Genomic DNA, 19,280 nt, shown 5'->3' on the forward strand with positions numbered 1-19,280 from the left:
AATGGAATCATACAGTATGTCTGGATATTGTATGGATACTTTGAATAATGTTTTTGAGGTTCATTCATGAAGTAGCATATGTCAGTAGTTCATTCCTTTTTATCGCTGAATAGTATTCCATCATATGGATCTACCACATTTTGTCTACCCACTCACTTGATGGACATTAAGACTGTTTCCAGTTTTGGGCTATAAGAATAATGCTGCTGTAAACGTTCACTCACAAGTCTTTGTATGGACATATGTTTTAGTTTCTCTCGGGTAAAACCTAGAGTAGGATTGCTGGATCACATGGTAGTTTTATGTTTAACTTTTCTAAAAGCTGCCAAACTATTTTCCAAGTGACTGCATCAGTAATGTATGAGGATTCACATTTTCCACATCTTCACTAACATTTGTTATTGCTTATCTTATTTATTATAGCCATTCTGCTGGGTGTGAAGTGATATCTTTGTGGTTTGGATTTACATTTATTTCTCTAATAATTAATGATGTTGAGCAGCTCCTAGCATTTTAAAGTTGCAAGCTCTTTATTTTACAAATTAGTAGACTGACAACTAGAGAAGTGATTTATCTAAGGTGATTCAGAAAGTTAGTGGCAAAAATAGAATTCACGTCTCTTGGCTCTTTAGTGCTTATTTTTCTCTATGAAGCAATAAATATAACCATTTTTAAAAGAAAGTTTAGGCCCCCTCCAGTAGATTACAACTGCCTTTAAGCAGGAATCAAGCTCTGGATCTGTCACTATACTCAGGTCAGTTTTCATGTAACCTTTATTTTTTCTTTCCTCTTGCTGTGTATAGAATCTAGCCTATGTTTGATGTCCATAAATAGCTAAGTGAATGAATGAATGAATGCCAATAAATGTTAAAAGTACAATAGCTATCTGAGAAAAAGCCAACAGTGATGGAAAGAATACACAAAATATGTTTTGTAAAAGTATACAATCAACAAGTGAAATAAGTAATTTCTTCTTACTCCCAAATTGAATGAGTGCTCACTGCCCCACCTACACTTTCTAAGTGAAATCTTTCATCATCTCTTAGTTATATTACAACAATAGCATCAAAATTGTCTTTCCAGCACCAGTTTCCCCCAACTCTTGATCACTGGTAATATAATATCTGAAGTCATTCCGCTGCTTAAAAACTGCCATTGTCTAGCCAGTTTTCTTAAGACAGAGTCCAGGTTACTTAGGATGACACACAAGCTCTTGTCACATATTAAGTGGGCCTTTAGGACAAGGTAAATAGCCTGGAGATCATGGATGGGCCAGCACCAGCAAGAAAATCTCCATTCTGAGGCAAGTTTTCAACCTAGCATCTCTTAACTTTCGAAGTCTGTGAAAAACAAAACAAAACCAACAAAAACATACAATTAATTGCTCCTGCTTGGGCTATTTGGGTGGAAAACATGAATGTTTTCTAACATACGGCAGTCCAGTACCTATGCCTCAGAACTGGTTATTCTGTTGTCTGTCTCCAAAACCATCTCTATTTCTCTTCTCCCTTTAGAACAGAACCACCACTTGGACAGAAAATAAGCCCTGATCCAGCATGACTGGTATAAATCCAGTGCTTCCTGAGGTAGTTAAGCTGAGGCTTAATGCTTTTCTGAGCTCACAAATGGAGAAACTCTGCTGATATTTTTGTTCTTCAGCACAGTAATCCAGACTCTAGGATGACTCACTCAATGTGTTCACATGCATTTTCACAAATATTAACACGGATTAATGCATCAACTCTCACTTGGCATGAGTTTACAGTTCGTGAAGAGCAACTGTGAATTAGATTGCAACAGAAGATCCATCTATGCAGAAGGGCACCATGCTCTTTCCAACTCCTGGAAAATGTAATGCTGCAGACAGGCCAAGGTAAATACCACATAAAGTAACAATATATTTTTGCCTTCTCTTAACTTGTCAGATTTGTTATAGGTGCTTTAAGAACTACCTTTAAATCCTTTTTTTACAACACATTTGATCAACAATTTTGAGCACTCTTCAGTGGGATTTCATTTTTGCCAGAGTCAATGCCTTTTTCATGTCTTAAAATGACCCACAGCTTTTGCGAAATATCAAATAACATAGATTTTTGGTGAATGTTTTTAACAATACCTCTCGTTATTCAAACCTTATAGAAGTACAATTATATGTATATTTAAGTATCATGTAAACTTGTGATATATTTTTATATTTTTGTAGACATTCCAGATGGTTGAACACCTAAAAATCTTTAAAATAATTTTTAAACCATGGCACAAACAGTGTTTGCTGGCATTCTAGAAACCCACACATTTGATTAGCATATGCCTCCCTGTCATATTTTAACAGTCCCTAATAATAACCAAAACAGTTAGCGCATAAATAGCATTGATAAGCTGAGCCAAACTATAATGTGGAGAGAAATTATGGTGCTGTGGCAAGAACGCTATAAAAGTATAAGGGTGTATTGTTTCTAATGTTGACTTTAGCACTAACTGTACGACCTTTGACAAGTTACCTCACCCTTCTGGGCCTCCATTTCCCTATCTCTTGGATTAGCAGTGTCACCAATAGGGCTTCCTGAAAACAGAGTCTAGAAAAAAAGCCTACATGCAAGCAGTTTATTTGGGAAATGATCTGAGAGAGCAAGAGGAGCGAAACAGAGGAGGAGGAGAAGCCAGTAGAAAGATCTGTATGGTGTCAAGTTGGCCACTGTTTTGGGTGACTGGTGCTCAGAACCATCCGGGAGCTTCATGAAATGAGCAGCCTCAGAGCAGTCCACCAAGGGGACGAAAAGGGGAAGGAAGCATTTATTCATCAACTCAGTACCTCAGCAATCAAGGGTGGCCCTAGGGGTGCTAAAGGCCCCACATTGCAGGTTTGCACTTGCATGAGTGTAGAACAGGGCCCCACCTGTCCACTCAGAGCTGTCAGAGAAGCCCTGCTCAGGACGTGAGAGGGGCAAAGAGAAGCCTGAAACAAAGTGCTCTCAGGTTACACTGAAGAGAAGCAGCTGAAATCCTGCACAGAAGTGGTCACCTGAGGAATAACCAGCGTAAGGAAAGCCAAGTGCATTTGAAACAGTGGTCAACGTGCTCTCAGAAACCTTCAGCTCTTATATTATTTAACATTAGTATTTATAACTACCATCCATTTAGTTTCACTGTTTACAGTATTATCTAATTTTTGCTGCACAACAGACCTGTAAGTAGATATTGTTATCTCTATTTCATGGATGAGGAAACTAAGTCTCTAGAAAGGTTAAGTAATTTTCGTAAGACAAGTTTCCTCAACGTTCAATACTTTTGACACTCTGGGTCAGATTTTTTTTTTTTTTTTTGGTAAACATCTTTATTGGAGTATAATTGCTTTACAATGGTGTGTTAATTTCTGCTTCATAACAAAGCGAATCAGTCATACATATACATGTGACCCCATATCTCTTTCCTCTTGCATCTCCCTCCCTCCCACCCTCCCTATCCCACCCCTATAGGTGGTCACAAACCACCGAGCTGATCTCCTTGCGCTGTGCGGCTGCTTCCCACTAGCTATCAGTTTTACATTTGGTAGTGTATGTATGTACATGCCACTCTCTCACTTTGTTCCAGCTTACCCTTCCCCCTCCCCGTATCCTCAAGTCCATGCCCTAGTAGGTCTGTGTCTTTATTCCCGTCATACAGAGTGAAGTAAGTCAGAAAGAGAAAAACAAATACTGTATGCTAACACATATATATGGAATCTAAAAAATAATAAAATAATAAAAAAATAAAATTAAAAAATGGTCATGAAGAACCTAGGGGCAAGACGGGAATAAAGACACAGACCTACTGGGTCAGATTTTTTTTAATGGGAATGCGGGGAGGCTGTCCTGAGCACTGTAGGATGTTTCACAGCATCTTCGGTCTTTACCCACTAGATGCCAGTAGCACCCCTAGGGTCATGAGAATCAAACCCTCTGCTGGATGTCCCCTGACAGGCAAAAATCACCCCCATTTAAGAACCACTAGCAGAAAGTCAAAATTGCAATAAGCAACATAATTGCAGTAAGCAACATAATTGCAATTTGAATGCAGAAAGGACCGACTCCACACTTCATTTGAAGCACAGAAGTGTCCCTTTAACTGTCACAGATTAACCCAGCCATCTGTTTTTTTTTTTTAATAATTTTATTTATTTATTTATTTATTTTGACTGTGTTGGGTCTTCGTTTCTGTGCGAGGGCCTTCTCCAGTTGCGGCGAGCGGGGGCCACCCTTCATCGCAGTGCGTGGGCCTCTCACTGCCGCGGCCTCTCCCGTTGCGGAGCACAGGCTCCAGACGCGCAGGCTCAGTAGTTGTGGCTCACGGGCCCAGCCGCTCCTCGGCATGTGGGATCCTCCCGGACCGGGGCACGAACCCGTGTCCCCTGCATCGACAGGCGGACTCTCAACCACTGCGCCACCAGGGAAGCCCCAGCCATCTGTTTTAAGGGAATCAAAGCATTATAGAAATCAGATGGTTAAAAACAAATCTGTTCTTAAGATTATGTTTGAGTAAATGCAAAGGTAGGGACACAGAGTTAGTAGTAAGAATACTCATGTCAGACACAGACATCCCAGCACACTCCTGACAATACAGGAAATGAGTGGGGTGTTCAGACTAGATCAGAATTACTTCCTAGGAACCCATAGTAATTGGTTCTTATCACCTTGGTAATCAAAAAAAAAAAAAAAAGGAGCTGATATCAGAACCTTTATTAGTCTTTATATATGCACATATGTACAAAATGAGTTATTACTAAAGTAAGTAAGTGGTATTAATATCTCCTTTCTCCTTCCTAGGCAAGGAAAGAGAAGTCGATATTATGTTGCTAAGATCCTAAGGGATCCTTATCTCCTCACCTCCAGCAGAAAGCAAACAGTTTTGTGTTTCAATAGTCCCTTTTAGGGAGTGTGCTAAGTGGGTCTAGAGTAAAGAGAGAGAGAGGCTTCTGGTGGCACTGAAAAGAGGAAGCCAGACCAAGGAGACTAAGGAGAAAAAAGGGAATATCTGATCTTCCCAAATGCAAGACAGCCTTGCCTGCTTAGCAGAGACACTAGGAATGTGGAGATCGCAATAAGACACACGGCAGCCCTGAGAACAAGGGCAGGGTCTCTGGAAGAGCAAGCAGTCTAAGCTTGACTGAGGTCAGACCTCCTGCCAGCCCAGGTGGGCAGCAGTGAGGGCGGTTTAGCTGGATTCAAAAAAAACTAATTAATGTGATAATTTTCATATCCTAGAATTGGTGGACAAATGTTCATACTTAACTACATATATGTAAACTGTAAACAGCGTTAATTCCAGGTTGACATTCTATACAAATCAACTGGTCACCTTTATAAGGTCTGAGTTTAAAAGCTTCTTTAGTTATAGTTAAATATCTGGTCTAGTGGTCTGTACAGTCTATCTAATCATAACAAGCAAGTCTGGGACCTATGGGGCAGAGGCAGGAAGGCAACCCCTTTGCTGAATGCTACTCTAGCCATGCTAATGTGTTTATCATAATTGGTATGTATACTCTTTAATTCAATTTAATTATTTAATTCAGAAAGTATAATCATTCTCTCAACAAATACAGAAGAGTACCTGCTGTGTAGCAGATATGGTGCTAGAAGCTGGGATTCAATATTGAGAAAAGCAGATAATCACGGTTCTCACGGATCTTAAACTTCTAGGTGGATTGGTGGACACCAGTAAAATAATCACACAAATAAATATAAAATTATAGTTTCAGGAAGGAGGCGTCCAGGCTAACATGAGAATTGAAATAGGAAGGTTTTCCTTGTTCAGAAGTCAGGGAACATTTGCCCAAGATGTGAGTGAGAACTGAAGAGATGAGTAGGAATTAAATAAGCGAAGAAGGGAGGAGAGGGGGGCCAAGTTCCAAGCAAAAGAAAGAGCCTGTGCAACCTCTGCTGAGAAGGAAGAAAATGGTGGGAGTGCAAAACGAAGGCCGGAGAAGTAAATAAAGATGAGAATACACGTTTAAGACCATGTTACAGACTTCAGTCTCTAAGAAAAATAGGACACCACTGAAGCAGTTTAAACTGAGGATTAGACGAGAGGGTGGAGGTGGGAAGTGACATGATCAAACTGACACCACAAAACTGTAGCATAAGCTATAAAGGTCAATGTCATAGTCCTAGGATTCAAGAGGAGAGCTGATAAGGGAGAGAAAGACTCACTTTAAAGGTCAAAAGAGGGCTTCCCTGGTGGCGCAGTGGTTAGGAATCCGCCTGCCAATGCAGGGGACACGGGTTCGTGCCCCGGTCCGGGAAGATCCCACATGCCGCGGAGCGGCTAGGCCCGTGAGCCACAACTACTGAGCCTGCGCGTCTGGAGCCTGTGCTCTACAAGAGAGGCCGCGATAATGAGAGGCCCGCGCACCGCGATGAAGAGTGACCCCGCTCGCCGCAACTGGAGAAAGCCCTCGCACAGAAATGAAGACCCAACACAGCCAAAAATAATAAATAATAAAAAAATAAAAATAAAAGGTCAAAAGAAATTAAGCAAGGAGAAATAAACTGCTATAATGAGTCCATTATGTGCCCTAAGAAATCTTATATGGCACTGAAAGATAGGAAATGCTCAGAAGAGAGAAGCTACATTGAAAGAATGACCTAACCAGTTGTACCAAAACTGTTACAGTTCTTCTCACATGGTCCTCCTCTGGCTAGAATTACCTGTGATATTTAAGGATGTGAACATTTTTCTCATTTTTTTGTTGTGTTAGAATTTTCATAGAAGTAATACATGTTCATTAGGAAAGTGCAAGTGTGAAAATGTAGATAATAATCGTCTATAATCTCACCAGAATTTATAATGACATTATTGCTGTCTGACTCACCATTCTCTAAGGGAAACTAAGCCCAGCCCAGTGGCCAGGGTAGGTCGCTGGTTCTGTGAAGTACAAAGTACTTGAGGGAACAGAAGACACTTAGATTACTGGATAAGTCAAGCCACAGTCACTAGAGAAGAGGCCAAAATCCAAATTCTGGAAAAAGCATATATGGACACCAAGTCTAGAGGTGTCAGAGATAAGAATTGAAGTTAGTAGTACAATATGGAAGCCATTGGAGTCAGAATTGTCCTTGAACACCAGCTGGTATTTGAAGCTTATTATTACAGACAGGCAGGCAGGTTTTTTGGTGCATGGGAAAATCCACCTATTGCTAACATCTAGCTAGGTTTCAAACTGGTCTTTTTAAAACCAGTATCAGAACTATTGATACTTGAGATATTTGTCAAATGACACCATAAAACTCCTAGAAGAGAGCATAGGCAAAACACCCTCTGACATAAATTGTACCAATGTTTTCTTAGGTCAGTCTCCCAAGGCAATAGAAATAAACAAATGGGACCTAATCAAACTTACAAGATTTGCACTGCAAAGAAAACCATAAAAAAAAATAAAATGAAAAGACAACCTACGGAATGGGAGAAAATATTTGAAAATGTTGCGACCCACAAGGGCTAGATAATCTCCAAAATATACAAACTCAACAACAACAACAACAACAACAAAAACCCAATCGAAAAATGGGCAGAAGACCTTATAGACATTTCCCCAAAGCAGACATACAGGTGGCCAGTAGGCATATGAAAAGATGCTCAACATCACTAATTATTAGAGAAATGCAAATCAAAACTACAGTGAGGTACCACCTCACACCAGTCAGAATGGCCATCATGAAAAAGTCGACAAATAACAAATGCAGGAGAGGGTGTGGAGAAAAGGGAACTCTCCTACGCTGTTGGTGGGAATGTAATTTGGTAAAGTCACTATGCAAAACAGTATGGAGGTTCCTCAGAAAACTAAAAATAGAATTACCATATGATCCAGCAATCCCACTCCTGGAAATATATCCAGACAAAACTATAATTCAAAAAGATACATGCACCCTTATGTTCATAGCAGCACTGTTCACAATAGCCAAAACATGGAAACAACCTAAATGCCCATCAACAGATGAATGGATAAAGAAGATGTGGTATATATATATATATATATATATATATATATATATATATATACACATACATATATATATACAGTGGAATACTACTCAGCCATAAAAAAGAACTAAATAACACCATTTGCAGCAACATGGATGCAACTAGAGATTATCATACTAAGTGAAGTAAGTCAGGAAGATAAATACCATATGATATCATTTATATGTGGAATCTAAAATATGGCACAAATGAACCTATCTACAAAGCATAAACTGACTCAAAGACATAGAGAACAGACTTGTGGTTGCCAAGGGGCAGGGGAGAGGGAGAGGGATGGACTGGGAATTTGGAGTTGGTAGATGTAAACTGTTACATTTAGAATGGATAAACAACAAGGTCCTAATGTATAGCACAGGGAACTATATATTCAATATCCTGTGATAAACCATAATGGAAAAATATATTAAAAAAGAATGTCTCTATGTGTATAACTGAGTCACTTTGCTGCACAGCAGAGATGGGCACAACATTGTAAATCAACTATACTTCAATTTAAGAAAAAGAAAAAAAAGATATTTGTCAAAAACACACATAAATACACACACACACACACACAAATTCCTGGTATCTTCCCCACACCTAATGAGTAAGTATCTCTGAAGTTAAGATTCAGAATTATACATTTTCAACAAGTTTAGATAATTCTTTTGTGTACTCAAGTGCCAATATCAGGGGTCTAGGCTATGACTACCATGAAGCCTGCTGCTAAAAAAAAGCCCATGACTATTAAGAGCTAGTGACTATTCGAGTAACATTGATCTACTCTGCCTAGTAAAAGAAGTTCTTTTTCTCAGTAATTAGAAAAAAGCAATTAAGGTCCATAAGCCCTGGTCCCTGCATTCACTATAGCCTTCCCAAAGTTCCCAAAGCCCAAAGTCTAATACTGTAGTTCATCAATTGCATGAAATATTTTGGATCAGCAATCTTTTACAAATGAATTCAATTATAAGCTACCAAAAGCTGAATGGAATAAGACCTAGCTTCATTTAAAATATCACTTTTCCTTATTACATTATAATATTCCCTAAACCAACATAAAACCAAAAGAAGACTCACTTTACTTTCTTTTCTTAAATTTTCACCAAAGTATTAGGAGGTAGATCAAAACTTTCTATATCAGTGTTTTATAGCTTCTCAGGCTTATAAAGTGCTTAGCTAATATTGGAAGAGCAGAAACCATCAAGTGTCACTTTTTGTTGTGGATTAACACATAGAAAAGAACACTCTGTGTGAGAATAATAGAACAAGACCAAGAAATCACAGAAGATAAAAAGCTGAATAAGAATCAACAAAATATCAGTTGTTTTTTAAAGCAAGCACAACTGATATTCATAAGTTAAGTATAGGATTTAAGAATTATAAAATAATCTTCCCATGATATTCAGGATCAGTCAGATTCTCAAACACTGGATCTAATTCTGAAGTCCCAAAATCCAAGAAATATGTGACATATTTATAAAGCATTCAGAACTAAAACCTGAATATAGGCTTGAAAATATTTACTTTAAATCACCTTAGCTGGTGAAAAATAAATAAGTGAACCTATTTCATGTATAGCCAGGTAGAAATGTTTTGTTAAAGCAAAAATCTGTAAAGGGTGATGTTTATTTGGTTTGTCCTCTCTAAACATTAGAAACAACATACATAATAAGTAACTAAACACAATACTCTTTAAGATAGCAATAAGTCTTTGGAGAAGAATAAAACTGGAGAGGAATGGAGAAAGGTCTACAGGGGCTAAAGGAAAAGGTAAAATTCTTTGCCCAGATTAACTATCATTCAAGTACGAGGACAAAATAAAGACGTTTTTCAACATGCAAGAACTCAGAAAGTTTTCTACCTGGATTGGTTAGGATTATTTCAGGTGCAAATGAAATAAATCTAATTCAAATAAGTTTAAACAGAAGAGGGACTCTATTTGCAACTAAGACCCAGTGCAGCCTAAATAAATAAATAAATAAAATTAAAAAAAAAAAAAAAAAGGGACTTCCCTGGTAGTCCAGTGGTAAAGAATCCGCCTTACAATGCAGGGGGCGTGGGTTCGATCCCTGGTCAGGGAACTAAGATCCCACATGCTGGGGGTCAACTAAGCCTGCGCGCCCCAACTACTGAGCTCAGGCACCTCAGCTAGAGAGCCTGCGCACCACAAACTACAGAGCCCACGCGCCCTGGAGCCTGTGCACCACAACTGAAGAGAAAACCCACGGGCTGCAACGAATGATCCCGCATGCCACAACTAAGACCCAATGCAGCCAAAAATAAATAATAAATAAATCTTAAAAAAAGAAGTGGGACTCTATTGGCTCAAACAACTGGGAAGAAAGGGGGTCATGCAGGTCTGACTGTGCCCAGAGTCTCAACTATTATCATCAACTCTTCCTCTCTCTCTCTTTTTCTGCTCGATCTGTTTGTTTGTTTTTCAGTCTGTGGCATCATTCTCTCTCCTACTGAATATATCCCGCCTCCAAATTGTGGGAAAAGAAGAAAACATGGTTGGAACTAGTCTGATTTTATATCATCCCACTAGTAAAAACAAATCAAAACTGCATCAGTATATATAAATCCCCTGGAAAGACTGATCAGACTCGAGCCACCTCTTTTACAAAAATGCCTGTGCTCCTGGGGATCTTGTACTATGATGGGCTACACATTGACCTGATACCCATGTCTGTGGTCACAGACATAGAGTATAGTGACTTACAGTGCCACAAGGGTCACATCAAATGGCTAGCGCTAGAGGAGCAAATTTCTAAAGAAAAGCATGTTATTGCCATAAGAAGGTAGGAGACATAGTAGGCAGCTAAAACAGCAGTAATGCACTATGCCACCTATTTATCCTTTCTGAAAAAAAATTCTGGAAATCATAATTCTGCAAAACAAACAAACAAAAAGAAAAGAAGAATAAAAATTCACAGAAAGAAAAAGGCACGAGCAAGCAGAGAAACAAGCAAAATGTATATTTCTATTCAAATAATTGTTGATAATATGCTTATGAAGTAAAATACAGTTAAGATATACATGTATATTATTATGTAATTATGTATTGTATATACATTACATATATAATTGTTAAGAAAGGAGTTATAAAAACATAATAGGCATTTAAAAAACTGAAAAACTGCAGATGATTCAAGATCATTGTGTAGGGGGAAGGAAGTGCTCAAGAGCAAAGAAAAGGTATCCTAAAAATCTCATCTTATTTAAATGGATAAGAGGGAGAAAGTTTTATATGTATTGTTCAGTTATCTGTGTTAATAGGAAAACGTATGTTTAAATACATATATGTTGAAATTTTAAAGGTAGCACGAAAATAGTGGCTCTCAAATTTTTAAAGCACTAGAAGGGGAAAAACATGGGAAAAATTATCAAACCAGGACAAGTCACAAAGTGCATTAAATATGGGCAAATAAGAAAGCATAATAAAAGGAAGAGACAAAAGAAGATGGCAGAAAAGAGAAAACATACAAGTAATTACAGTAAGTAGAAATACATCACATTCCCATATTCTAAGAAGGCTGTCACATGAGGTTTTAAAAAAAAGCAAAACGCAAAATTCAGTTTTATTTTATTTTTAATCAAAAAATATATTATTTTAATATTTAAAATATTTTTTTAATATTTTAAAGGAATGACACAAAGAAATTGAAAAGAATGGAAATATCAAGATATTCCTGTCAAATGATACCAAATTTAAATCAAGAATGGCATTGTTAATATCTAAGCAGAGGTAGGGCAAAAATCAATGTGACAAAAAGGGAAATTTTATATTGAGAAAATATAAAATACCTCAAAAGAATTTAAACTTTTATTCACCAAACAACACAATAACAAATTACATAATGGAAAAAAAGTTAGATCCAAGGAGATTCAACAAAAATTAAATCATGAAAACTTTTAACATACACCTCTCAGAAGCTGAAAGAAGTACACACACAGAAAAAGAATTGTAATTCTATAATGACAATGCTAGACTTTTTCGATATTGAACTTTGTACCTAACATCTAAAATATATACATTATTTTTAAATGTCTATGGCATATTTATAAAAATTAATCATGTACTAGGCCATGAAGAAAATCTCAATACACTACAAAATGTAGAAATAGTATAGGCCACATGGTCTATCCATAAAGCAATAAATATAGAAAGTAACAAAACAGGAATGTCATCAACCTCTTGCCAAGCTTGGAGACTCAGTAACAACCTGCAACGCTGCTGTGGGGATTCTCCCTTCTAGCCTTTCATAAGGAGTCCAGGGCCCTGACCCCTTATTCTTGATCATAATGGGGTGATCTGAAAGAAGGGGATGTGAATATGGGATAAATATGAGACAGAACAAGAAACTCTTGAGCGTGGAGGGTCTCTCTCCTGCTGGGGAAGGGGAAGGTATGGATGCTCTTCACCTAAAGCTAATGGAAAGAATAGGTAGGGTACTCTGACACAAGTTTCACTCAAGGAAAACTGGGAAGGATTGCAGGTCTTTCTGAGAATGTCCATTATTCTAAGCGTGTCATTTTTAGTGAGAAAATGATAGTCAATTTGTTTATAAATTCACTGGGTGGCTTAAAGTACAAGACAGAATAGGAGCAGACGTGAGGTGGAAGGCACAGTCTGGGACACATTCCATGAAGCTGTTGAGAGTGCTAAGCACAGGTAAACTGGCCTCAGTTTCTCCCCCGTCCACTCTTCCTCCTCTGCATGCTCAGTTACCTCACAGTCTCCAATAACTCCAATCAATTTCCAGCCAGCATCAGCCTTTTTATTTCTGCTCCATGAATCTCTTCTCAAACGTGTCAGCCTCTTGCTGAACCTACTCTACCTTACTGGACTGAGGGAAACTTGGCTCTCCCCTAAAAACATTGCTTCCCCTGCAGCCTTCTCAAAAGGAGGCTGGTGTTTCTCCCATGGCACTTCTACCACTGATTCTGAAGTAGGGTAAATGTCCTTCATGTTTTCATTGCAGCTTTCAAGAATTTGCCCTACCTCCTTCCTAAAAATCCATAGCTTTGAAACCAGGTTATCAAATTCACCCTCTAAACCATCATTATTGCTGTCATCTGAAGTCCCTAGGTCATACCCCTCACTTCTGAACAATTTTAGCCTGGCTCACCGTCACTCTCTAATACTACTCCTTTCATATTTGTGGTAATTTCAGTGTACATTTAAATAAATTCTCCTGGCACTCCAACCTGTTAGTTACTTGAATTTTTTCCTATAATAATAATCTTCTCATACTACCTCAGTCACTCTTTCCCACTGCCAGATCCTAGACACAGCAATCTCTCCATAATCTCAATTTCATACATCTTATTCTCTGCCACAATCTCCTACCTTGCAAGCTCATTTCCTATAGTCTTCCAAACCCGATAATCCTTTGATTCCACTGGGACTTCCAAGCCATTAATCCTACCACTCTTTCACTGCCCCTCATTCCTTTTGATGTCCTTACTCTTATCCTCACCCAGTTTAGATTACATAGTTAATCCTGATAATTAATCCTTGTTATATTCCTTGCCCTTCTCTCACTGATTTGAATTTGCTTGGTGAAATTTATGCCACTGGTTATATCCAATCCTCTACCAACTCTAAGTCTGAACACATGAAGCTGAGCATGACTGGAGAAAAATGCAATTCCACACATGACTGCTCTCACTTTAAAATTCAACCATGAACCTCAAATGGGACCCTAATATTGCCAGACAAAAAAACCATAGATCTTGGTCTACTGATTCTCCTACTCTCCTAGACAACTATTTCAGATATTCTTCTCTCTTTGGAAATCCTACGAACACCTCCTTTATAGACATCAATCTCAGCATATAATCAGTTTCCTATATTATGAAGGATTTGAAATAATCAAAAGAGAACATCCAGAGACTTTCACCATCACATCTACACACACCTGCCTTCTCACCTGTTAGCAGAAGTAATAAACTTTCAAGCTCCTGTCTAAAGTCAATCTTCCACAAGTTCACTAGATACCATCTCTTTTTGCCTACTCGTAGACAAGTTTCTAGCAATTCTTCCCTTTCTCTCCTACATCAATTTTATGCTCTTTACTTATTCTCCATCAGCATACAAAGAAACTATCATTTCTCCCATGTTTAAAAAAATCCTCTTTTCACTCTTCCCCTATAACTACTACCCCCATTTCTCTGCTCCCCTTTCCAGCAAAACTCCTTTAAAAGCCGTTGGTATTCACTGTGGCCTATTTCTCTCCCACTCTTTCTTAAACTCATGCCAATCAAGCTTTGCCCAGTTGCTGCACTGAAACCATTCCACTCAACATCATCAGTGATGTCCACATTTCTAAGCTCAATTGTCAATCTTTTTTTTTTTTTTTGCAGTACATTTTTTTTATTGGACTGTAGTTGCTTTACAATGGTGTGTTGGTTTCTGCTGTACAACAAAGTGAATCAGCTATATGTATACATATATCCCCTCCCTCTTGGACCTCCCTCCCACCCATCTAGGTCATCACAGAGCACTGAGCCGAGCTCCCTGTGCTATACAGCAGGCTCCCACTAGCTATCAATTTTACACATGGTAGTGTATATATGTCAATCCTAATCTCCCAATTCGTCCCACCCCCCCTTCCCCCGCTGTGTCCACATGTCCATTTTCTTCATTAAGAAAGGAGTGATACACTTTCTTCACTTGGCTTTCCATATATCACACTCCCTTGTTTTTTCTATTAGCTCACTCATTTCTCTTCTCTCCTTTGATATTTTCTCTTCTTTTTATTGATCTTTTAATATTGGAGTGTCCCAATGTTAAATCTCTAGTCCTCTTCTCTATCTACACTCATTCTCTTGGTTATCACATCCATTTCCACAGTTTTAAATACCTTCAATAAACTGTTGACTACCAGATTTAAATCTCTAAAACAGGTGTTGCTTCAAAACTCCAGACTAGCCTATCCTACCCTTAACATTTCCACTTAGATATCTAATAAACATCTCAGATTCGGTATGTCTAAAACCAACTCCTGATACCAACTACGTTAGTCAGCTCAGGCTGCCATAATAAAAAACCACAGACTGGGCTTAAACAACAGGAATTTATTTCTCACAGTTCTGGAGAATGGAAGTCCAAGATAAGGGTGCCAGCAGGGTCAGTGTCTGGTGAGAGGTCTCTCCGTGGGTTGCAGATGGCCACCTTTTCTGCGTGTCCTCACATGGCCTTTCCTCAGTGTGTGCAGGGAGAGAAAGAACGAGAGAAGGCGGTGGGGGAGAGAAAGGAAGCAAGCGCTCTGGTTTCTTTTATTATAAGGACACTAATTCCATTATGAGGGCCTCACTTTTACAACTTTATCTAAGCCTAATTACCTCCCAAGGCCCCATCTCCAAATACCATCACACTGGGGGTTACTCTTCTACATGAACTTAGGGGGATACAATTACGTTTATAGCACCAACCCCTCAAGCCTTCTCCATCCTCAGCCTACTACCCCTAATTTGATAGCAACAGCATCCTTTAAGTTACTGGAGCCAAACATCTTGGAGTTATCCTTGACTTTTTTTCCTCACATCACACATCCAATGTCAGAAAATTCTTTTGCTTCTACCTTCAAAATGTATCCAAAATAAAGTCAGTTCTCACCAACTCTCTTACCACCTTGGGCCAAGCTTCTGTTCCATTTCAGCTCCTAACAGATCTTTATCTTGTTCTTTCCTCTCCACCATCTATTTCCCAACAGTCACAGTGATCCTTTTAATCACAAGTCAGATCTTACTCTCTCATTTCCTGCAAGTCTTTGTTTCAGTCTTAATTTTTCAATGACCCCTACCCAGACCACCTTATTTAATATTAAAACCTCCTCTTCCACATACATTGCCCCTCTCCCTTACCCCATTCTGCTTTTATTTAACATCTTCTAACATATTATATAATTTACTTAATTGTAATGTCTGTTGTTTATATTATGTCTGCCTTGATTAGCATTTAGGATCTATAAGAGCAGTAAATTCTGTCTATTTTGTTCACTGACATATTCTGAGTGCCTAGAACAGTGCCTTATACATAGCAAGTACCCAATAAATATTTTGGATGAATTAGTAAGTTAATTCTATTCTTATATTAATGAATAATAATAAGTATTTGAGCAACTGTTCATGACAGTGCTTAGTTAAATATTAATTGTCATCATTTATTAAATGCCTACCATGTACCAGGCACTCTGTTGGACAGCTTACAAACTTTATAATTCTGATAAAAACCTTGAAAGTTAGGCCTTACTCTCAACAATTTGGAGATGAAGAAACAGAGAATCTAAGAAATTATAATGGGTTGGAGCCAGATCTATTTATCTTCAAAACCCCATGCTTCTTTCTGCTACAATATGCTGCTTCTGCTTTCCGTTTATTTGTTTCACACCCTTTTTGGAAATGCAGGGTATGATGTAACCAAAAGTCATAACGTTGCATTTATTTTCATCTCTTGCCCGACTCCTTTTCTACCGAAAAACCAAAACCCAGTCTGCTGATTATGTCTCCATATGTCAGAGGAAGAGGTCCACGTTTCCCATAGTACTCAAGTCAGAGGGAAATATTTAAAGAACTAAGTATTAGATCAGAAAGAAGAACTTTCAACATAGACTCTTAAACATCAGTGAAACTGAAAATTAGCACATAGTTATCAGGAGAAATATTTTTATTTCTCCATTTTGCTTCAGAATAGAAAGTTAAGGCAGGCATATTTTGTCAGAGTTTCCAAAACTGAAAAGACTTTCATGGCTGAAGGTCGAGGAATGTTAAAAATTTAAAAACTTAAAGAATATTGAATCTATCTATTCAACAATCTTTTTAAAGTGTTTTTTAACTCCTATCACTAAATAAATTTCACCTCTTATAAATCTGCAATTAGGAATGGGATGAGGTAATAATCAATTCATCATAAACTCATTTTTAGGGACTAACTAATGTTAAATAAAATCCTTTCTCACATATAAGAACATTGTCAAATATGACATTATTCTAGTTTGTCCAATGACAACTTGAAAAAAATTTTAATAAGGTCATGTTTTAATTTTTTAAATTATATGTTCAGTGTAATAAATTTAGAAGCTTTTCCACCTGTTTGTCAAGCTAGGCTTCAGCATAAATAAAACTATGGTTAAAATATATACATATATGTTTAAAGTGATAAGAAATGTGGACATGAACATAAATGGATTATTTTGTGCAACATTTAAACTATTACATAATCTTATATGTCTGAGTTAAATATTCATGTGTTGATAGATTTATTAATGTCTCATTTATTTGCAATCTTCTTTTTAAAACCCAGCACTGGCAAGGTGCTAACATTTAACTAATGAGTAATGGAGACAAGATATTCAGAGTTCATCAAGAGCCCATAAACCTTACCATCACTTAATGTCATGCATGACTTTAATGTTTAATATAAAAATATTTTTTAATTGAGGAAATTAAATTTAACATTTTCATTAAATTTTTTTAATTTTAGCCAATGCCCTAAATTATGAATACTCAAAATATAGATTCATAAATAGAATTGTAAACATGTAGAAATGTTTTAACATTTAAAGATTAAGATACTATGCACTATGATTAGACACATAACTCTACTTTTTTGGATTTCTTTCTTTCTACTTAGTCTGTGAGATTTAAGAAAAAAAAGAGAATTGACTTTATTTTTTTTTAACTTTGAAATGTATGACTCCTGTATCTTCCCAACCAGGTTGTCAGCCTCATGAGAGCAACCAAGTTTGATATTCATTGTATATCCAGGAGTTATCCTGATGTCTTGCATACTGTAGCACTCAAAAGAAAGGAGAATAAAAGGAAGAAAAGAAGAAAAGCAACATTAAAGCAGATAGCAGTTATAAAGTTAATGGAAAGAGCATTAGCCTTCATTTCAGTTCAACAGCATTTACTATGTGACAGGTACTGTGTTAGGATCTAAAGTCTTATAATCTGCTTACTTGAAAAAGTCTCTTAAAGTAAACATTAATTTCATTATCTGGAATGGGGATGAAAATGGATTGGTAAGAAGATTTAATGATGCAAAATATAGAATGCACTATAAACTTTTCAAAAACTATACAAATACACATAAGGATGATAATGATAAACTAGCTACAATTCTGCACTTCTGGTTTAGAGAAAGAATTTTCCAAAGGCATAGGAACCACTAGAAAATGAGGGCATTCATTATTCTTTATTGGAGGTATAATGTGTGAAATATTAAAAATTAATTTGTTCTAAATCCTGGAATTTCAGTACATGCTTCCTATCCCAGAAAACCTCTTTTAATCTTCTGATTTATTGAACACAAATCAATTTCTCAAATTAAAAGGAATTTCAAAAAATAAAATAAGGAACAATTTTTCACTATAAGAAGAGGATTAAGTCCTTCAATATATTTTCTTTTTAATCTATAATCCCCATGATTTTATATAAAAATCATAAAATGAAAAATATATCATTAACAAATGTATAAATCTCCAGTTAAACTAAATTGGTCATCTTCAGGCTATTCTGAAAAGAATCTTCTCTGTCCTACCCCTAATGTATAATTATTAAAAATCTTAAGATTTAGTTTAAATTCTACATGTTTCATATAAATTCTCACTCCCCAGCCAGGTTCAATCTTTCAGATTGCTACACCTCTACAGCACAAAGATTGTTCACTCTGTTCTGTATTATCTGTCAATATGTTTTTCCCTTCAATTAGATTAAAACTCCATACCTTGTCTATCTCTATAAATATCACAGTACTTGCCAAGTGTTTTGTATATATCAAATACTCAAGGAATGTTTATTCAACTAAATAATGTGTTTTATCTATTTAATCTAATAATGTTTCATGCTTTCTTTCAAATTTACCAATATGCAGTATTTTTATGCCTAAAGATTACTAAGTATTTTGCAAATTTAATTTCAAGTATAATCTCAATTACTTTCATAATTCTATCTCAATTTAAAACTTATCACCTCGATGTACTGTCTTTGTAAGAAAAAGCTGTTAAGCAAAGGAACTTTACATCCAAGTTCTAACAAATTCCCAAGCAGTCTTCAAAGACACATAGGAATGTGTTAGCCATAGCTAAGAATTCTACCATAAAATCAGTTTGAGTCAAAAACTAGAAAGAGTTGCAAAAATGAGAGTTTTTCCCTTCTGTTGTTATGAAATTATGATGTCACTCATGTGATAAGAAAGGAAAACTAAGCAAAATATTTTTAAATAAAGAGAAGTTCCAAAGTGCTATATATAACACCATGAATGTACTTAATGTCAC

At 36.9% G+C, this 19,280-nt stretch overlaps 1 protein-coding gene across 1 annotated transcript in view; it reads right to left on the reverse strand.

The window, feature by feature from the left end:
- Positions 1-4,392: 4,392 nt before the first annotated feature.
- Positions 4,393-19,280, reverse strand: part of RAD51AP2 (RAD51 associated protein 2) — a 33,287-nt gene continuing 18,399 nt past the window's right edge. Inside the window, exon 4 of the mRNA XM_061168523.1 lies at positions 4,393-4,441. The gene's annotated coding sequence lies outside the window, so the exon portion shown is untranslated. The remainder of the gene's footprint in view (positions 4,442-19,280) is intronic.

Source organism: Eubalaena glacialis, chromosome 14 (assembly GCF_028564815.1).
Source record: "Eubalaena glacialis isolate mEubGla1 chromosome 14, mEubGla1.1.hap2.+ XY, whole genome shotgun sequence".
Classification (NCBI taxonomy): Eukaryota; Metazoa; Chordata; class Mammalia; order Artiodactyla; family Balaenidae; genus Eubalaena; species Eubalaena glacialis.